Source organism: Triturus cristatus, chromosome 5_1, assembly GCF_964204655.1.
Source record: "Triturus cristatus chromosome 5_1, aTriCri1.1, whole genome shotgun sequence".
Taxonomy (NCBI): Eukaryota; Metazoa; Chordata; class Amphibia; order Caudata; family Salamandridae; genus Triturus; species Triturus cristatus.
The window spans coordinates 433,205,274-433,224,014 of NC_140587.1; the positions used below are offsets into that span (position 1 = coordinate 433,205,274).

The following is an 18,741-nucleotide window of genomic DNA, read 5'->3' on the forward strand; positions in this document are numbered from 1 at the left end:
TATATTAAAGCGAAATTGGGAAAAACAATTCTGATCATAAACAATTCTTAAGGCCATGAAAAAACAATAGAGGTGGGCGGGCCAACAAAATGACAGGGCGAGCCGAGCCAAGGGTCTGCCTTCCGTGCACAAGTCACGCGCCCTGAAAATGTCACTCATACAACAACAGATAAAATATGATTTAGTCAAATAATTTAAAAAACGTGTATTTCTTTCACATGTGCCACCCTTTACATTATTATGTCCTTTATATCACGGCAGTGAGAAGTACTTATTAAAACATTTTTAAACATGAACTTAGAACCATTCTGCCACGCCCCCCACTCTTGACAGTGCCATTAGTGAACTAAGAGGCAAGACAGTTGTCACGTGAACCCTGTATGTGGCCCAGATTCTTACAGATAGGACAACAGTATAGTCTATTATACCAAACACAATATGTTTTTGTACAGCTGGTATTCGTTACTCGGGTATTTAAAGGTGCTTTCAGTGGCGTACGAAAGGGGGGTGCAGTGGGTGCGGGCCGCCCCAGGTGTCATCACTGAGGGGGTGACAAAATGGCAAAAATATGTGTTTTAAACACATTTTTGCCCATTTTGTCAAGGCTGGGGTGACACGAAATTTTCCGCACTGGGTACCACCTGACCTTGCTACGCCACTGGGTGATTTCACTTGATATAGTGAAGAAAAAGGAGGATTGGTAAAATAAAATATACGCTCACACAATTTGGTATAGCGGGACAGTCGCGATTAATGCAGATTTTACGGCTTCACTCTGTACAACTCAGCCAATAAATGTGTATCTATACGTCCCTCCTTTTTACCTAAAATGTTACTTCTTCATTTTTGCCTCTTTGTCCGTGAGGGTAGAAGCGAGAGTGTGGTAGGCAGAAGCCACGTGAAAGCTCGGCTTCTCATTGGCGCAAGGCTCCAAATGAAGCAGAGCCAGGCTTGAGCCCGGCTCGAGCTTTCAGCGGCTCCACCCCCCTCTAAAAAAAATAAGTAAACAAACTATACCACACTTTTGATAATCAATTTTTTGTTTCCTTGAATGTTTAGAAAACTACTTAATAGAAATGAGTAAGAGCTCAGCTCTCTTCGTGCAGCTCTCTCCCCAGTCTCCCCTTGGGGACCTGATGTCAAGATCTGTGCTCCACCAACACATCTCTCCCTAGCCTTCGTGTGTCCGGATTTCAAGGTGTTTGCCCATTCCTTGCTGCACTCATACAGTCACATACTTGCCACACTCGGTCTACACAAAGGCTCGTAGTGCTGGTAATTTTACCACACTGGGGAACAGAAGAGAATCTCCAGTGGGAGGCCCAGTGTCTTGGGCTGGGCAGCTTAACAGAACCCCTGGTGTCTCTCCCTTTTCGGTAGATGATGCTCCACCGAGGCAGGCACAGATACCATGTATACATGTTATGATCTACAATTAACTGCTGGTGTAAGACATCAATAGGAATTCCTGTGGCGTGTTGGAATCTAACCCCAAGCATGCAGCCTAAGCCACCACAGTGTGTGGCCTCCATGGTGGTTACAGATAGAAGATGGACATATGTGAATAGAAGAGTCCCCGCCCAAGCCCATAAAGCAGACCTTTCATCCAAGCACGTAGGAGGGCTTTCAGAGACTTTGAGTAGGCATTTGCCATGCAAGGTGAGCTTGCTAAAAACTTTGGGTGCCCTGCCCACATCATTCAAAGCCACGACGCTACTCTTGTCCTAAAGCTATTAAGAGCTAAGGAAGCTCTCCCAGGTCCAAAGAACATGAGTGTATAGGAATGTTACTCTTCCCTAGAAGAGAACAGCAGAGAGATCAAAATTCAGGTGCACGCTTACCTAAAGCAGTGTACCCTTCCAAAGAGGATCTCATGTAGTATCTTCACATAAAGGTACTAAACTGGATGGGAGGATAGCGGAGGCAACTACGATCATGGGGCAAAGGACAATGACACTGCTTGAGACGGAGTACTGGATAAGGTCTGCAGCTATGGGGAATCTTCCTGTCATGCATCATAAATAATGTCCCTCGAATGGATACAAGGCAGGGAGAGCCAGAACCCCCAGAAAGCTTTGGAGGAAGTCTGAATACAGCCAGGGCGGGTCCGTCTGGTGATAGCCTGAGGAGGGCCTGTGGGTTCAGGTGGGAAGTGACTGGGAGTGTTGCAGTATGGAAGGAGTTAGTAGCGAGTAACATCAGAAGGAGCTGGGTACTGGCAGTATGTAGTGGTGAAATACAAGTCTGTGGTAGGAACACCTTCCCACTGGCGGGAGCACTAAATCAATAACAAAATGGATTGTTATCTATACATATTTCAAAATATAGTCCAATGAAACAATCTTGAAGCGACTCTTACTCAAATTTCAAAAAAAGGTTTGTTCACAGTTTATTGATTCATAAACGATGAAATCATTTCATTTCATGACCATATATAACATGATGAGATCAGCAACCCAATGCATTTCGGGTCAGTAACAAGACCCTTCATCAGGGGTCATCAATCACGTTTCGAAGCCGCGTCCGCCATACGCTCGGACTGTGAAAACTAAGTAACTTGGCAAGTACAAGTGCACACTGGCAACATTGTTTGCAGTATGTACTGGTGCACAGGGTGTCTGATGGGGCTGCAACAGTGCAGCTGTCTGAGGGCAGTAGTGCTCTTAAGTCTGCGGTTAGGGGTAGTAGATTGGGGTAGTTAGCCCAGAGTGCGCGACGGTGCAAGGAGACTGTGATAAGGCCCACTCCTGCCATTAACACAAGACAGTATCGCCATTTTAAAGAAAATATTTTAGAGACCTGGTACAGGGATATAGTGCTTAGTCATTGTAAGAAGAGAAATTAATTTTAAAATCAAGAACCTACAATCGAAAAAAGATCTTACGGCTCTCATCCTGTTCTCTCAAATCAAGGATATGAACAATTTAAAGAGGGGAAAACAAGTTCACCGAAGTTATCACATTTAACCCACCAGTTACAAAAAGCCAAATCCACTATTTGTGAAATAATCTCAACATATGCGGTTCAAAGTCCTTCCTGCACTTCAATCTTCCTAATTTAGTAATTGAATATTTTTGGTTGATTTTTGAGCCATGCTCAAGGATCAGGGCGGTCGTTATACTTATAAACAAAAGCGCCACAACTGCCTCCAAATACAATGTTACAAAAAAGCTGTTTATCAAGGTAATGACTTGCGATTTCGTGGCACACGTAAAGACTGCACGGATTTTAATTCATTCTTGCCAAAAAACATAATCAGCTTAGCAATATAATATTTCAGGCAAACTGATACGTTTGTACAGGTGAATGAGCAGAAAGCTACAATACAGACAGTATTGTATTTTCACACTGTGACGGCAGCTAATATGAAATTAGCCCTCAGGGCTTCAAGCCTCTTTGATTACTAGTTCCAGTACTTTTGAGGAGGCATGCAAACCGGAAGGGTAGTGGAAACGTTTGGCATTGCACGTCACAGCCAAGAAGCCCTCGAACTGACGAGTGATACAACGCAAATCATGCCCACTGCAACAGGTAACAGCGACTCCCAATAATATCTCAAACTCGGAGCAAAGCAGCCAATCACAAGGCTCTCCGTTTCTGGGGTATGCACATCTGCCATGAGACTGCACATGGAAAACAAAATATTTTGGGAAGTAATCATTCTATGGATATTCCATCACACATGGATCTGAGCAGTCCACATATATTATGCAATTGTAAAACTACAAATCTCACATTTTTATTGTATGAAGCCCGCATCGTATGAGCCTTGCGAAGTAGTGGTACCTCCACAGGAGATAGGAAGCTGCATCAGATGTGTTTGTGGGTGCCTGTGCTCACCACCTGCAACCACTGGCACACATGATGCCATTATCACAGACCTTTTGTACAATAGGTGGGTTGTACAACTGATCAAGCCAAAACACCTAAATAAGCATGCAATGACAACTCCCTTCCTGTAACCATCAAATAAGCCAACACCAAAACCCAAACTGACTAAGTCAAACAAGACATACCTTTAGGCAGATGCTTCCTACAGAGTTACTGGTCTACTCCATACCTGTGCAGATCTGCATTGGATCACTCACACAACACTGCCACAATACAGCACATATTACAGATATGAAAGTATGCATATGTAAAAAGCCATTCTAATAATCCTAGAAATATAATCAGTGCATTCTTGATTAGGACAGGGCTCGTCTCCTGGTGCTTCTTGATCTCTCAATGGCTTCTGACACTCTTGATCATCAGAAGCTGATCCCCGCAGTGGTAACTCTTAGCTGGTTCAGGTTCTTTTTGATCAACTACAAACAACTTTGCCCCCTAGTTTGGTTCTCCCCCCGGTTTTCTTCTTGGCAAACACCCGCTACAGCGCATATAGCATCTACGTGAAATTGAAGCAAATGTAAATGTCTATAATGATAACAGCTGATTTAGATGCACATGTAGAATCTTAATGCTTAAAAAATGCACATGCTCAACTACTGTAATAACAAATGCCAATAAAAAGAATTCACACAAAAAACACTACAAACAACTTTGCTTCTGATCCAGGTCCCATCATCTGCAGACACACCCATCCATCCATCCATCAATCAATCCTCGCACCGGCGTTGATGAAATTGTACAAGAGACACTGAGATACATACTGCAGAATTCTGGTGCAGTAATCCGTCACGTTTACGTAAAGCGGTCCAATCATCACTTCCTTCTTCACTAGTGCCTGAATTAGGGAGGACTGTGTAGTATAAATCGGATGTAAATGTACGTGCAACATATTTTTTGTTTGTTCAAAAAATGGCAGTATAACTTTAACAGTGTCAATCTGAATGGACAAGTTAATTGTTGCCGTTTGTCTCGTGGTTGTCTCATGTTTTCTGCGGCCAACCGAGTGCCATTTATGGAGATCATGGGTCACTGTTTCACTAGGTAAAGGAATCCATAAAATAGCAGGTTAGAGAAACAGCAATCGTGGTTCCTCACTTGAACCAGAGGTTTCAGAAAGGAGTTGAAGGCGCTTTCATGCATCGAACATTCACACGAACCTCAAGTCTTTTCAACCTTGTTCTTGGCTTGGGTAGGCAGAAGTGCTAACGCCTCTACCTCTCGTTGGGTGACCTGCACTTTGCCATGGGATAGAATAGATATTTTCCTTTCCTCCTGCCCACCGTGCTGTGAATACTAGCCTGGAAAAACTGGACCAGATAGTAGTGTGCAGAAAATACATCCAACCACATTCCTGTCCATGCTAGAGTGTAGGGGACATGACCCATTGGGCCCGAACAGGTGTAGTTCAGGGCACATCTTTATTTCAACATGTGCCCATCAATACACAACATGTGCACACTTCCTTGCAATTCAATTTAAACCCTTGACCTCGTGAATGATTTGGGTGCCATTTGTCTTGTGCCTTTCGGTGTACCCCGCTTGTACTGTCCTTCTGTTACTTCATGCGGAGACTTGTTTGCCCCATCCCCAAGTCTTGCGCACATGGTGTGATCCACTTCAACCATTCATGGCGGCTCCTTCCACTGCTCTGCACATACACTCCTTCAGCCCTATTAGCACCCATCCTCCTTTGAGCTCTGTACGGTTTTTCCCTTGGCTCCCAGTGCAAGGTCCCTTACCTGTTCACCACCAGTGTCTCCACTATCATCCCGCCATCTCCAGAAGCAGACTACTGCTACAGAAACCCAGCCCCGCCCATCTTCTGCAGTCAGTCACAAATCAGGATGACGAAAGGCAGAATACCCATGCATGTATGAACTGATAGTTCTATGTCCAAACCTAACATGGGAGCAACAAAGGACTGTACCGATTGGTGGATGTGGCATGAAAGTGTTTGACTGAACGTCATGAACATCAAGTGGGGCTTTACATATTAGCTTTAGACTTTTTATGGCACATTACAGTGTACAACTACAATAAAAAATAATCGGAGTCATGTGGCGATGGTGTTATTTGCCCAGTATTACCGAGGACCCAAGTGTCCAAGCCAGCAGTTTAGCTGCTAGATCATATTTCGCCTCTAGGAACAGTTTCCCTAGGGCAATAGCAAGGATGGCATTGGCAAACTGAAGGGAGCAGAGGGCTAAGCGGTCTATGGGGTTCAACATACACTGGGCCACCCTGACCTCGTAGCACTAAGCATACACAAGTCACTATTCTCCACTACACCAACCAAGCTTCATTTCTGTAATTCACTGGGTACACACACAGGCATCTGTAGTGCATTAATAACTAATAGAGGTTTTATAATTAGGGCTCCTGTTTTTATGTTGTTTTTTTTTTTACATTTCCATCTGTATTTATCCATATTTATTATTTGGTAGTCTTATCTGTACTTATCCCTAATTATTTTGTGCTTTGAGAATAAATGGAGTCATAAAGTGGTGTAGTTCCACATTTTTTTAACTGAAAAATCATGCAATCACACTTTGCTGCATGTTGCGTTTTAGCAAATTAAGCAGTCAAATATAGCGAAGCATTACACCCACTAGTAAATATCACCATCATAATACAAATATGTGCTAACATATGCAGGTATTTAGGGAAATCGCAACATGTTTTTTAACTTGCCATGCGGTCTATATGCTCAGCTGTTGTCCTGGAAAGCTCGAAAGACAGCATGAAGTCTCCCATGAAGCACAATTTTCCGTATTTTTCTGCTATTAAAAATAAATACAGACAGGAAATGCGTTTTCTACCTGTATCTGTAAAAATAGAAAACAGAGACTTCTTCATAATGTACAATAGTGATTATTTTATGTGCAATTATCTTAAGATGAAAGACTAAAAAAAGTACAGAATATTTTGTTTTTTAGCCACGCCTTTGACCCTGCCTCCATGACCACTCACCCCGGCCCCTATTGTGTGCAGCATCACAGTTCCCATACTTTTTTTAATGCACTTGTGTATGTTTAGAGGAAAGAGGTCAGTCTGTGACAGAAAGCACTGTGAACGTGTAAGTTATTTCAAAAGTGCTGTACACACATTGTAGGATAGGCTGCTACAAAATGCGCAATAAGATTTACGATAAAAAAATGCTTCTAAAATATAGATTTTAGTAATACCTAGACTGTATGTAGCGCAATTTCTTTATAACCATCTTTTAAAAGCACACACTTCACAGCTCTGATGATAACTCCTGTGCACTGCCACTCAAAAAAATATAAATCTGTGTCATCAGGAAACTTCAAATAACTGTTAAAGTCCAAAACCAGCTTCCAAGCACCGTTTACATGTGCAGATTGACCCGTTGCGCAAATTTACATTTCTTTTAGGCATGAGGCACCCTGACAAGAAGGGTTACTTAGCTCTCTGCCCTTCCCTCGGATTCACAACACAGGAGACTCCCTGCCTTGCACTTCAGCTGTTGGAATGATCCACCCTGGGACGGTTGTTATACCACAAAAAGTAGGTTAACTGTTTTTATTAAAATAAAAAAGCGTAAGCATGTCGTGCCCCTCAGATCCTGGCCACTTTGACCACTGGGGGAAATCAACAGTAAAAACCGCTCAGCAGACCATAAAACAGGCCTACAAACAGCCAAAACAACCGCCCACTTACTAACTAGTCAGACCAGCCCTTTGGGCATTGCCCGATTACCATATTGGCCAGTCTGACTCTGGCACCAAATGAAAAATGTGCCGAGCAGATAGTGCTCTGCACTGGCGAGATGAGCAGCAGCTAAACGCAGTGGTGCTGGGACAATTTTCAGAATGGAGGTGCTGCCATCAATGTGACATCACTGAAGTCATAGGGATTTTGAAAAAAACCAAGCATCACAGACACAAAATAAGTGTAGCAAATGTGCCATGCCCATTCAGGAGGAGAGTGGTACAGGTGTGGTACGGAGCCGGTGGTGCATTTTGGGGCGCTGGACATTTACATTTTACGTTGAAACTGCCACTGAATTTCATTAGACGTGCTCATTTACTGATAAAACTATAGCGCACAAATCATAAATGTCTCGAAATCAGGTTTCTGCAATTATTTATCAAGATCACCAAGTAAATGGATTCAATTTATTTTGATCCAATTAAAATCTTAGTTTCCATCTCTCTTCAGAATTACAAAACAATGTGCATCATTTGTGCTTTCCTAATTGCTAAAATGTGTTCAGTTCATTTACAGGTAATTACATGTTGAGGCTTAGAACAAAAAAAGGACACCCTACAGCCTTTGTTTTCACTCCCTGTAGCCCAGAAAAATTGTCACTTGGGTCACGTCTACAAAATCTTCTCAGTTTCCAATCAGAGAAAGAAAGGTAAACACCAGCTTTCTAGTTCAAATAAGCATCGTTTTTTCAGAGCATATACCCCGACGTTTGACCTTTGTCAAAGCACAGCAAATGTGATAAAACAAGCATTTACAATGCAATGGTCTCGGCATTGGTAAAGTTAGAGCTATTGGCATTGCTCATGACATTATTTTTGTTTATGTCTTTGTTTTTAAAACATTTAAAGAAACGGCATTGTTATTGACAATGTCAATAGCTTAATCACTCTCAAATGCGAGACCTATTGCATTTGCACCCACACACAGATTAAGCTATCGACATTGTAAATAACAATGCAGTTTCTTTAAATGTTTTAAAAACTAAAACATAAACAAAAATAATGTCATGAGCAATGCCAATAGCTGTCTTTTACCTGCTATTGTGCACCTCCCTCTTGCACACACCCCCACTCATCATCACCCCACCTTTTCCAGTCTCAAAGCCTCCAGTGCTCCCGCTCTACAGCACCTCTGCATTTCCCTTGTCTCTGCATCCCCTTTACAAGTTCACATGGCAGCAGCCTTTTACATTTCCTCCTGTGAACTGGTTAATGTAAACGCTAATGCAAAAGGCCAAGGAGAGGAATTTCTTTTGGCACTTGGCTCCACCTTTGTCTAATCTTCCACATTTGTCGGATGGAAAATGGACATCTAAATACGTTGTCCTGAAATACAAGTTTTAACATTCTTAAAAATAAAATTCACCAAGGTATATTTAATGTAGTATCTGGATTCTCCATTCAGGAGTACAGTGTGAGGGAGCTTAACAGTTATAAAACCACAAAATTAAGATGGTGCCTCCTTTGTACAGCTATTTTGAGCTGTAGCTCCTCCAGAGGCCTCTTAACGGGGGAGTGAAGCTCCTTAGCTTCCTCAGTTACAGCCACTTCAAAGGAAATCCCCACCCCCACCCCCGGTACCTCACTTGCAGCAGCCTCCTTTTGGGCATTTGTCTAGGGTTCAGTCCTTACGACCTGGAAGAAGCAGCATACCTAAAGAGCAATTCAGATGCACAAATGACGCGAGAAGTGGTGGGTCAAATTTTACCTTATTTCCTGACCTATGAGTGGCTTTTGTTTGTATACGCAGCTGTGGTGCTGGCTGGTCAGTGAACAGACTAGGTGGAAAAGAAGGGAACTCCAGCGCAGGGTGTGTATGTTCTACAGCCAATACACACTTCTAAAGCATTATATGTTTTCGGTGTCTGACAAAATAATATTTTTTTCTCTCTAGTGCCATCTATCTATACTCTACACAGCTGTGCAGAAACTCTCTGCACAAGAGTAACGGTTTTGGGAATTTTTAATAGAAAACAGCTTTCATTTAAACAGATATGTGGCTGCGGGTTAGTAGGCCTCAACCCACGGAGAGATCAAAAACATCAGAAGCAAAGAGTGGGAAAAGGGAGACGCACAGCAAAGATGCTTATTTCAGACAGAGTTCTACACACATCTGTATCGATTTGGTCTACTGAAGTTCTGTAATCGTAAGAATGGGCTCTCAAGTCAGCCTTATTGAAGAAATGATGCCACGAGACTTTTATCCTTACGCCTACCTCATCGGCACCTCGAGAAACTGCCCTTCCTGAAACCATTTTATGGTACTACACAAACATTTCCACCCAGGGGGCACAGCCTTTTCAAAACTGCTCCACTTTCAAGGATTTAAGTGAGGCCTGGAAGTGGGTGAAGGGCAGGCCTTGCTGTCAGTCAGCTAAGCAAAGGTATACTTAGCGCTACTCACCACACAAGTTGGGGGAGTGAAATCAGTGTGAAGAGGTTAAAAGGATGGGTGGGAGGAACAGTATGTTTCTGACTTCCTTTCAGCGCCTGCCTCAGCAGCAAGAATCCTGGCTAGTCAGCTGCTGCCATCTCCTCTACGAACCTGGGAATTTGCGCAAACTGGAGTGTTTGTGCCTGCAGCGGCCCGTCTGGTGTCGCGGCTCGCGGCGGAGTCGCGTACGTAGGCTTCGCTCCCTGGCGTGGGCACGTCAGATATGGCAACAGACGGCAGACGTGGAGTGACGGCTTCCGGCGTCGTTCTTCCAGTGTTTAGTACACATTTCGCAAGTGTGGGAGAAGAATAGGGCGGCTCCATCTCAGCTGCTTGTAATTTCTTTGAACATAGATGTTGGAAACGGCTCTGCTTACTGCTTTGCGCGCGCGCGTCGAGCTCACTGCACTACCCCACAGAGCGGGTGACAGTGTGGACACAGCAGCCTAGAACCTGACACGTGTTTCTGTGGCTGTCAGACGGATTATTCAATAAATTACACATGCCAGTCATAGCGCCGCTGCGCCCACGTTACCCACGCGGACTCCACAACCGGCTCTCACGGGATTGGTTTTTATTTGGGAAATGTAAAACATTCTGCAACTGCTGCTGAGACAGGCGCAGCTAAACCAGCAAGCAACGGACGAAGGGGGAGCGGACGAGCACACGACCAAGGCAGCGTCCTTTTCGGATTCGGGGGCGTGTTTTGCTGTTGTCTCCTCCTTGAGACTTTTCGCAAAAAACACGCCCCCCGATCCGAAAAGGACGGGGCATGATTGGAGTGACGGGACCTCTTCTCCAATGGCTGGCCAGCATTTACGAGGCCAGCCAATGGAGAACAGGGCAGAAGAGGGGCAGGTTCAAGCCCCTCTTCTCCCAAGTCATTAAATCTCCGGACTTCCGGTCTGCCGACCGGATGGTCCCGAGACCTAAAAATGCACAGCCCTCTTATTGCTCATTCACCTTCTGAACTCCAGCATGGGTTTGTTTCCAGCGCCTATGGGTAAACCAACAAATCCTTAAAAAATGTTTTTTTAAAACTCTCTACAAACAGTGATTGAACACTAACTTCAGATCTACGACTTCATGTGACAGTATATGCACCATACAAGCTGCAATACTAGCTCCATTCTTTACAACACTATCAAAGAGTGACAACGAGGCGTTCGCACACAGCGTGGGTCCGTGACACGATGCTGCAGTACTTCAGATGCACCACAAGTAGTCATCCTGGCTCATCCAACCATAGTGTAATAATGCTACTGTGCGGCGATCCATCAAGCGCCCAGAGCTACATTGATGGGCGGGAGAAACCATCTATCACACCCTCTGCTAATATGGATTTTAATACGACAGATCCATTTGAATTCATTTAGGTTCAGAAAAGGACATTCCATTAGAATTCGGTAAAATGGCTCTCACCCTGGCTTCAATCACAGGACACAAGTGTTAATTCTCATAAAAAATTATTAGCTTGAGTGTTGGTCACCTCAGATACTCTTGACATGCCTTAGGCTTCGATCTGTTAACAGTACATAAACCTTAAGTGAGCAGCCGTTCGGGGGGGGGGGGGGGGGGGGGGTAGGTGTTACTGGACAAAACGCATTCTGTGATTGCATAATGACTATCTTAGCAAGGGTACAAAGTCCTCTAACCCAAGCCCTCATTTACTACACTACACAACCCAAATGGCTATTGAATAAAATCTTAAACCCTTAATACTTTTGCCGCCACCTAGGTGTCATTTTAAGGTATGACATAAGAGCAGGGCGCTGCAAATATGTGATTCTGTGGCTGTGGCATTTCCACCTAATCATGGATTTTCTGCATTTGCACATAATCACTCATCTACTGCATAATCTGTAAATTGTAACCCAAAAAATAGTTTCTAGCTCAAACGGATCAAAAGTTACTATAAAGGCTACAACCCCATGTTACTGCGCAACGGAATGCCCTTCTCAAATATTACCTGGTCACTTTTAAATGCCTTATTGCTGTGTTTGGATGTTCATCTGGAAATAATTTGTTGAAACATTTGCCCAGGCAGTATTTATGTCTAAAGACAACAAAATATTTAAGTAATGCTGTAAAGAAAAGTGCAGCATTATGCTCCAAATTGTGTGTTTTCTTGCACCACAAGTTACTCAACCCTGCAGCATAATGTGGTCCTCCACTGCTGCAAAATCCCAGCAGTGACGGCCCGTGTAGGGCGTTTTACCGGGGCGGTGACGTGGCGCAGAGTGGGGGGTTGCAAAATGCGGCAAACGGCCGATTTCAGGTAAGTTACTAATAAAATGAATAAAACGAATTTCGCTGCGCGCGCTGCATCGCCAAATGCGATGCAGCGCGCGCAACGAAATTCGTTTTATTCATTTTTTTCGTAACTTACCTGAAATCGGCCGTTTGCCACATTTTGCAACCCCCCACCCTGCCCCTCCTCTGCGCCACGTCACCGCCCCGGTAAAACGCCCTACACGGGCCGTCACTGAATCCCAGTGACACTGCACAGAATCTATTATCTGCTATATAATCTGCAGGTTTTAACAAAGAACTCAGTGGTTCCCAAACTTTTTAGAACCACAATCCACTTTTTATAACAAACTTTTGAGTCCCACCTACCTTTAATAGACATAAAGCAGGGCAATTTTTTAATGTAACTAAAGAATCGTGTGGTAGCACATTGTCATTTACAGACAGCACATTTTCCACTGAAATGGGGACTAAATTTGCACAGATACAGTTTTACTTCTAAAACTATATGGTACTGTAAGCTAATGTGGGGAAACCGTGTTTCTGTGAATATTTATCATTTGTGTATCACCAACCAAATGTCCTGATTTTTTTATCCTATTAAAATCTGTTTCTAGCACACTTCAGAATTACAAAAAAGTTCTTCATTTTTACTTTCGTAACTGCTAGATGCATACAGTTTATTTACATGCACTTACGATTTGTTATGTGATGCAAAATGCAACATTCTACATTGCCACATAATTAACTTTAAAAACTCCTCTCATTTTGCAGTCAAAGGAAGAAAAGTAAACGCTACTCATGTTGAAAGAATAAAGCAGCCTGACATTGTACCTGACTTTGAATCTCTGGCACGGGTGACATGCTAACCACATAATTTAAAGACATCTTTGTTTAATGCTCGGATTCTCGCGACTCAACATGAATCAGCTTGCAATCCACAAATGGGTCTAAACCCGCAGTTTGGGAAACGCTATACCAGGTTAAACAGACCAACTGTTTCTAAAAACGCAGCTACAAGGGCTGCCACGCAGCGAAGGCAGTTTTAAAATGATGAAGAGTCCCCCTTTTGTTGCTGATTGCTGTATTTGGGTTCTAAAATGGTAATAATGTTAGGAAACCTTTGCTCAGAGTTAAGGAAGTAATGCCATGACAAAATGTACCGCATTATGCAGCATAATTAGCATTTTCTTGCTACTTAATTAAGTCCATCCTACTGCATAATGTGGGCCTCCCCTGTCGCATGATTCCAGTGGTCCTCCATTTGAGGTGCAGTGACGTGGAACTACAACCACCAGTGTGTGTAGCACAACATGACCCCACACTGTGGGTGGTCTGAACGACTGGGACAAGCAAACTCCAACTTTATTTCACTGCTTCAGGTCCTGCTCCTGTACTCGTAATCATGCGCATGTAAAGTGTTTTTGGTTTTTTTTAACACTAGAAAGGTTTTGTGCGGGTTCTGTATTTCAGAAAGTTCTGCAAGTTTGCAGGTGTAAGGTTGCCCTCTCAGTGCACGTTTTGAAAGCGCATTGTCAGAAGATTGTTACTCTCAGCAACCCAGCCAAGGCACCCATTTGCAGTTTTCTAATAAGAGAAATAAACCTAGTTAAAATGTTTATCTTGAGTTTACCTTTTATAACGTCAATGGTTTCGGGACATGCGCAGTAGTGCGCAACATGAGAAGCTGTCTACAAAACGTCATGGCACCTTTGCAAACTAAAGGTTGCTACTTCGCGCACCTCTAAAGACCACTGTTTATTTTCCAGCAGATCCAGAAATCTTTACTGCGCGATTGTAGTTCTTGAGCCGACGCGCATCCTTCACCTCAGACTGGGAAATGAAACGAGCTTAACGCGGCAGCGATGGTTTATTTATGTGCGCGTGCCGGCCCCGCCCCGTCCCTGCTGTCTGCCAGATTGTGCTGACTCCAGGTCTGCGGAGCGCGGGAAAGGCCTGAGGCAGCAGCTCACGCGCAGGCAGCTCTCCATCAGAGCTAACTTTCAACCTTGTTGTTGCCGTATCCACCGGTGAAGCATTCAAACTGAATAAAATAAACCTAGAGCTAGAACTGGAAAACTGGGAATTGGGGGTCAAGGTGTGGCAGAGGAAAGGGGGTGGAGAAAACTGGTGTAGAAGGGGCAAACAAGCTTTTCCTGATGGATTGGAAGGCGCTGTTCTTCCAGTGGCTCGAATGGCATTCATGGCAACTAAACTCTAGGTGACCTTGTCTAGGAAAACAAATCTGCTGGCTTTTTACAACAATCCAGGCAAGTTTCATATCCGAGATCATTACTAGGCCAATTGAAAAGCAAAATTTGACAGACATCGAATGCATTTATTTTTAAACAAAAACTGCTGCAAAGAAATTGGCAACAAGGAAGGACAAATGAGACAGCAAATCTGTACTAGCCGATTTAATTGGTCACAAACAGGCCGCATTTTAATATATCCTACACCTGCAGTGGATATCTTTGTGTTGGCAGTAAGATAACCCTGGTGGTTAATGCAGTTCTAGGAGGGTTCTGTGTTTTTTCAAGTCACAGTTTTGACTCATGAGGTAGCATATAGTACATGCCTTCTGTAAAGCACTTTGGTAACATGTTGATCACAGATTTGTATTATGTAGAGATCCGTGTGTTACTGCTTTTTACACCAATATGGTTTTGTTACTTCCAGTTCATAAATTGAAATCGTTCTAATATAGCACAGGGATACATTTACAGGCATCAAGGAGCTGCATGCAAACTGTAAGTTGTGTGTTTAGATCCTTATTGTGTTTTTTCTTAATCGGTTATTTAAACATCACAAAGAATGGTTCCTTTGGGAAGTATTAAAGTCTTGTTAGGACAGATAGCCCCAATCCCTGTGTTACGTTTTATATCCAGACTTAGTGCTTCTCCTGACCAATCACTATTCAAGTCTACAAGTATAGACGATATGCGATTCCTACACCTTATAGCTCAAAATCTTATGTAACATTTCATGTAGATTGATTTACACACTGGTATGATTTATTGTATCTGTGCATGATGTAAAGTGTTCTTGTACCCCACACTGCGATAAGTAGCTCTATAAAAGTTTTTTTTCTTAATAGCAGGTACCATTTAAATCATTATTCGTGCAATTACTCATACATGCAGATACATCTGGCATTCTTACAGTGCTTGCACGGGGTCTTATTTAGGGTAGTTGTACTAAGTGAAAAACCTGCCTTCAAGTCAAAGTTTCTCTAAAGCATTTTTGAAGTGATGAGGGGGGTGGCTTTGTTTCCTCCATTGCATTGGTGTCTAGGTGTTAGCCCCGAGATGGCTCCCAGCCAGCATGATACTTCAACAAAAGACGGGTTGATGGCCGTCTAAATCAGTCGTTTGTTTTGGGCCCAGCTGGAAGTGAAAAGAAGAAAGCCCCCATGCCACCTGTACATTGTTGCTGCTCCGATCGAACAGAAAGCAGACAATGTGCAGGTGCTGCAGAATTGTTTCCTGGTGTCAGAAAATTATGTTTCAATAAATTTCTCCTCTGTGAGACAGAGGTGAGGGGGTACTTGGAGCTAGTTTAGGAGGTCCACTGCCCGTGCTCCTTTGGGTAGATCAAAGATTCAAAAAAGGGGGCTTCTGTTCTTGAGAAAGGAGAACAAGTGTTACTAACAGGTGTGGCTGGACCTATATCATGAGGACAGTCAACAAGACTGGCTCATGTTGCCCTCATACATCACCAAGGATGTCATGCTTCATCATAGGGCGGTGCTCCTCGTCGGGCCGGTGCTGCAATGCCCTATGGGTTCCCCGAAGGGTCACTTTGGTGGAGATCTTTTTAAGAGATGCTGTATGATGCATGCAAGTTAGGTGACTGATGTGGTGGAGGTGTGAAATGTGGTTGTAGGTAAAAACTGATAGGGGAGGTCGCAAACTATCTTTTAATAAGTAGACTGTCCTGTCAAAGATAAAAACCTATAACAGGCAAATGCTAACCTAGAGGTTTAAAAGGAAGCCTGGTGATCAGTGTACAGCGACTATGCGGGGAGAGTATCCTATAGTCGTGAGGTGGAGGCCAACCTCTGGTCTCTCGCTCAATGGTTTGTCAACATGTTACATGCTTATGACTATAGCAAGCCAGGTCTTCTAGTCAACCGGACTCCTGCTACTCCACAAATCTAGACTTTAATTTGATCTGCACGTCACTCTAAAGGAGCAATGAGGTGACTTGTAGCAGTAAATAAAACTTCCAAATTAAAAAAAAAACCTTTTGAATACTGCCACCTTATAGAATGTAGCACTTTGCAAATGAGATGTCATTTTTGGTTAGATCACTGCTTTTCTTTCATACTTTAAATAAGCCAAACACAATGGTGCACAAAAACTTCTCGCCCCAAAAATGTGTGTAAATTGCCAACCTGAGGCTTAACATTTATATTAACCACAATAGGCGAGGCAGCAAGACCTGTGGGACAGCCCACTTGGCTTAAAAAGGAGTGGTGTCCAATGCCGCCAGCACCACATTCTGTGTTTGATCGGAAGGAAATGATTCTGCCCAATTCTGCGCTGCATTCTGAAGTACCACTTCTGAAAGATGTCTCGGCAAGTTAAAGATGTTTGAAGGTGTTGAAACTCACGGAGAGATCTAGAAGAACCAGGACCTGACAACTCCACTATCCACCTCCATTCTCAGGTGATCGAGCACAGAGAGGCCAGCACTCGCTCAGCTCGCGTCAAAAGAATGATGCAAATGAGTTAAAAATGCTTTTCAGATGAACTGCATATCCAATATCTCATGGGCAGTGGATTAGATGTCTAATGTTAAACCCAATATTACGAACATAGATTTCCTGGCATTTAACTGAACAGAACTCTCCAGGGGACCGAGACCCCTAGAGGCCAATATAGAATGAACAACAGCCTCTGAAAAGATGAGAAAACTGGTGTAGAAGGGGTAAAGAAACTTTTCCTGGTGGATCTGGAAGACTACGTTCTTCCAGTGGCTCAAATGGCATTCCATGGTAACTAGAATCTAGGTGACCTTGTCTAGGAAAAAAATCTGCATGCTTTTTACAACAATCCAGTGACGCTCATATCAGAGATGAATAGGCCAATTGAAGTAGAGGCTCTTACCATGAATGCGCTTACCATTACCTTGGATAAAAAAAAAAAATCACCAATCAACACCATTAATTACAAAAATATTACAACCCTTGGGAACTTTGGCTCATCCTTGGTTAGTCCACAAGTCCATGCCCAACAAGAAAAAGAGCAATATTGGCGAGAGATAAATCAATCAGATTATCCGAGGTGTACATATGAAACTGAAAGAATATTGCTGCTTGAGGGTACATATTGATTGATTACACAGGCAACAGTCAGGTGTAATGGCTCTGCTGCAGTTACAGCGATCAGTGATGGAGAGCTTCTGTTTTGTGTACTTAAGTTTGCCTCACTGCAGAGATTTATGCCCTGGTGCTCAGGTTTTGCCAATTAGTGACTAGCCACTGGTCAGTAGGCAGCACTATTTCTATGGGACTTCTTATCATAGTCGTGGCGACAGGCCAAAGGGGGCCCGGAGTGTGGCTTCCGTAAAAAGCGAAGCACCCATGCAAGAATTTCTCAAATGTAGGCAATAATAAAAGTTGGTGGCTAGTGAGTGCAGGATTCACAAATGTTGATGTGACTTGCATTTTCTTTTCAGGCAAGTGGGTGCTACCAATAATTTGAAGTGCATGTTGCACTGAAATGCACTCCTTCCAAATAGATCACAGAGTCGGGGCGGGCGATAGGATCCAGGAGTACAACAGAATCTAGGCACATTTTCCCTCCGTCATGAAATATTGCAGCACTGCATGTAACCTTTGTGAAACCTAATAAAGTTTGTTTACAAATATTGCTGCACTGCTGCTGGCCTGCAGCTGCACTTAAAGGCCGTGCTCTCCTTTTTGATGGTCAAAACCTTAAACAGCTGAATTCCACTCTTGCTCCCCTTCACAGTCTCCATGGACCTCAACAGTAAAGCTTGCTGGACACAGGGAGCTCATAGTTACAGGCGGGTTGTAAGTAGCATGCAGAACAGACCAACTGTCTGAATATGTGTTTGCTTTATAAGAAAGCTGCCAGGGTAGAAACTGGGTCAAATCCTGCAAACAAAGCACTGAGTGGAATTATTACTCCACTGATATCTCTTTTTGTTTGTTAGATCATTCGAAAAAGGTCCAAGTGCAGCCATTATACTGCCTGCAGATTTTGTGCAAGTTAGCTTTGGGAAAAACAACCAAACATTTGTGTGTTGTTCCGGAATATACACCAATCTAGATAGTCCGGTCAAGTGCCTCAATTCGAGTCTGAAATCTCTGAACAAAAAGTCCTTTTCACACTAAAAATATTAATGACTTGAGTACATTTGAAATGTATAAGCTAACTACACCTGGACTAAGAAAACACTTTTCAT

The 18,741-nt window shown here is 43.3% G+C and overlaps 1 protein-coding gene across 1 annotated transcript in view; it reads right to left on the reverse strand.

Annotated features, from left to right (window-relative positions):
- The window catches only part of SDC2 (syndecan 2), a 215,349-nt gene that overhangs the window by 32,052 nt on the left and 164,556 nt on the right, over nucleotides 1-18,741 (reverse strand). The window lies entirely within an intron of this gene.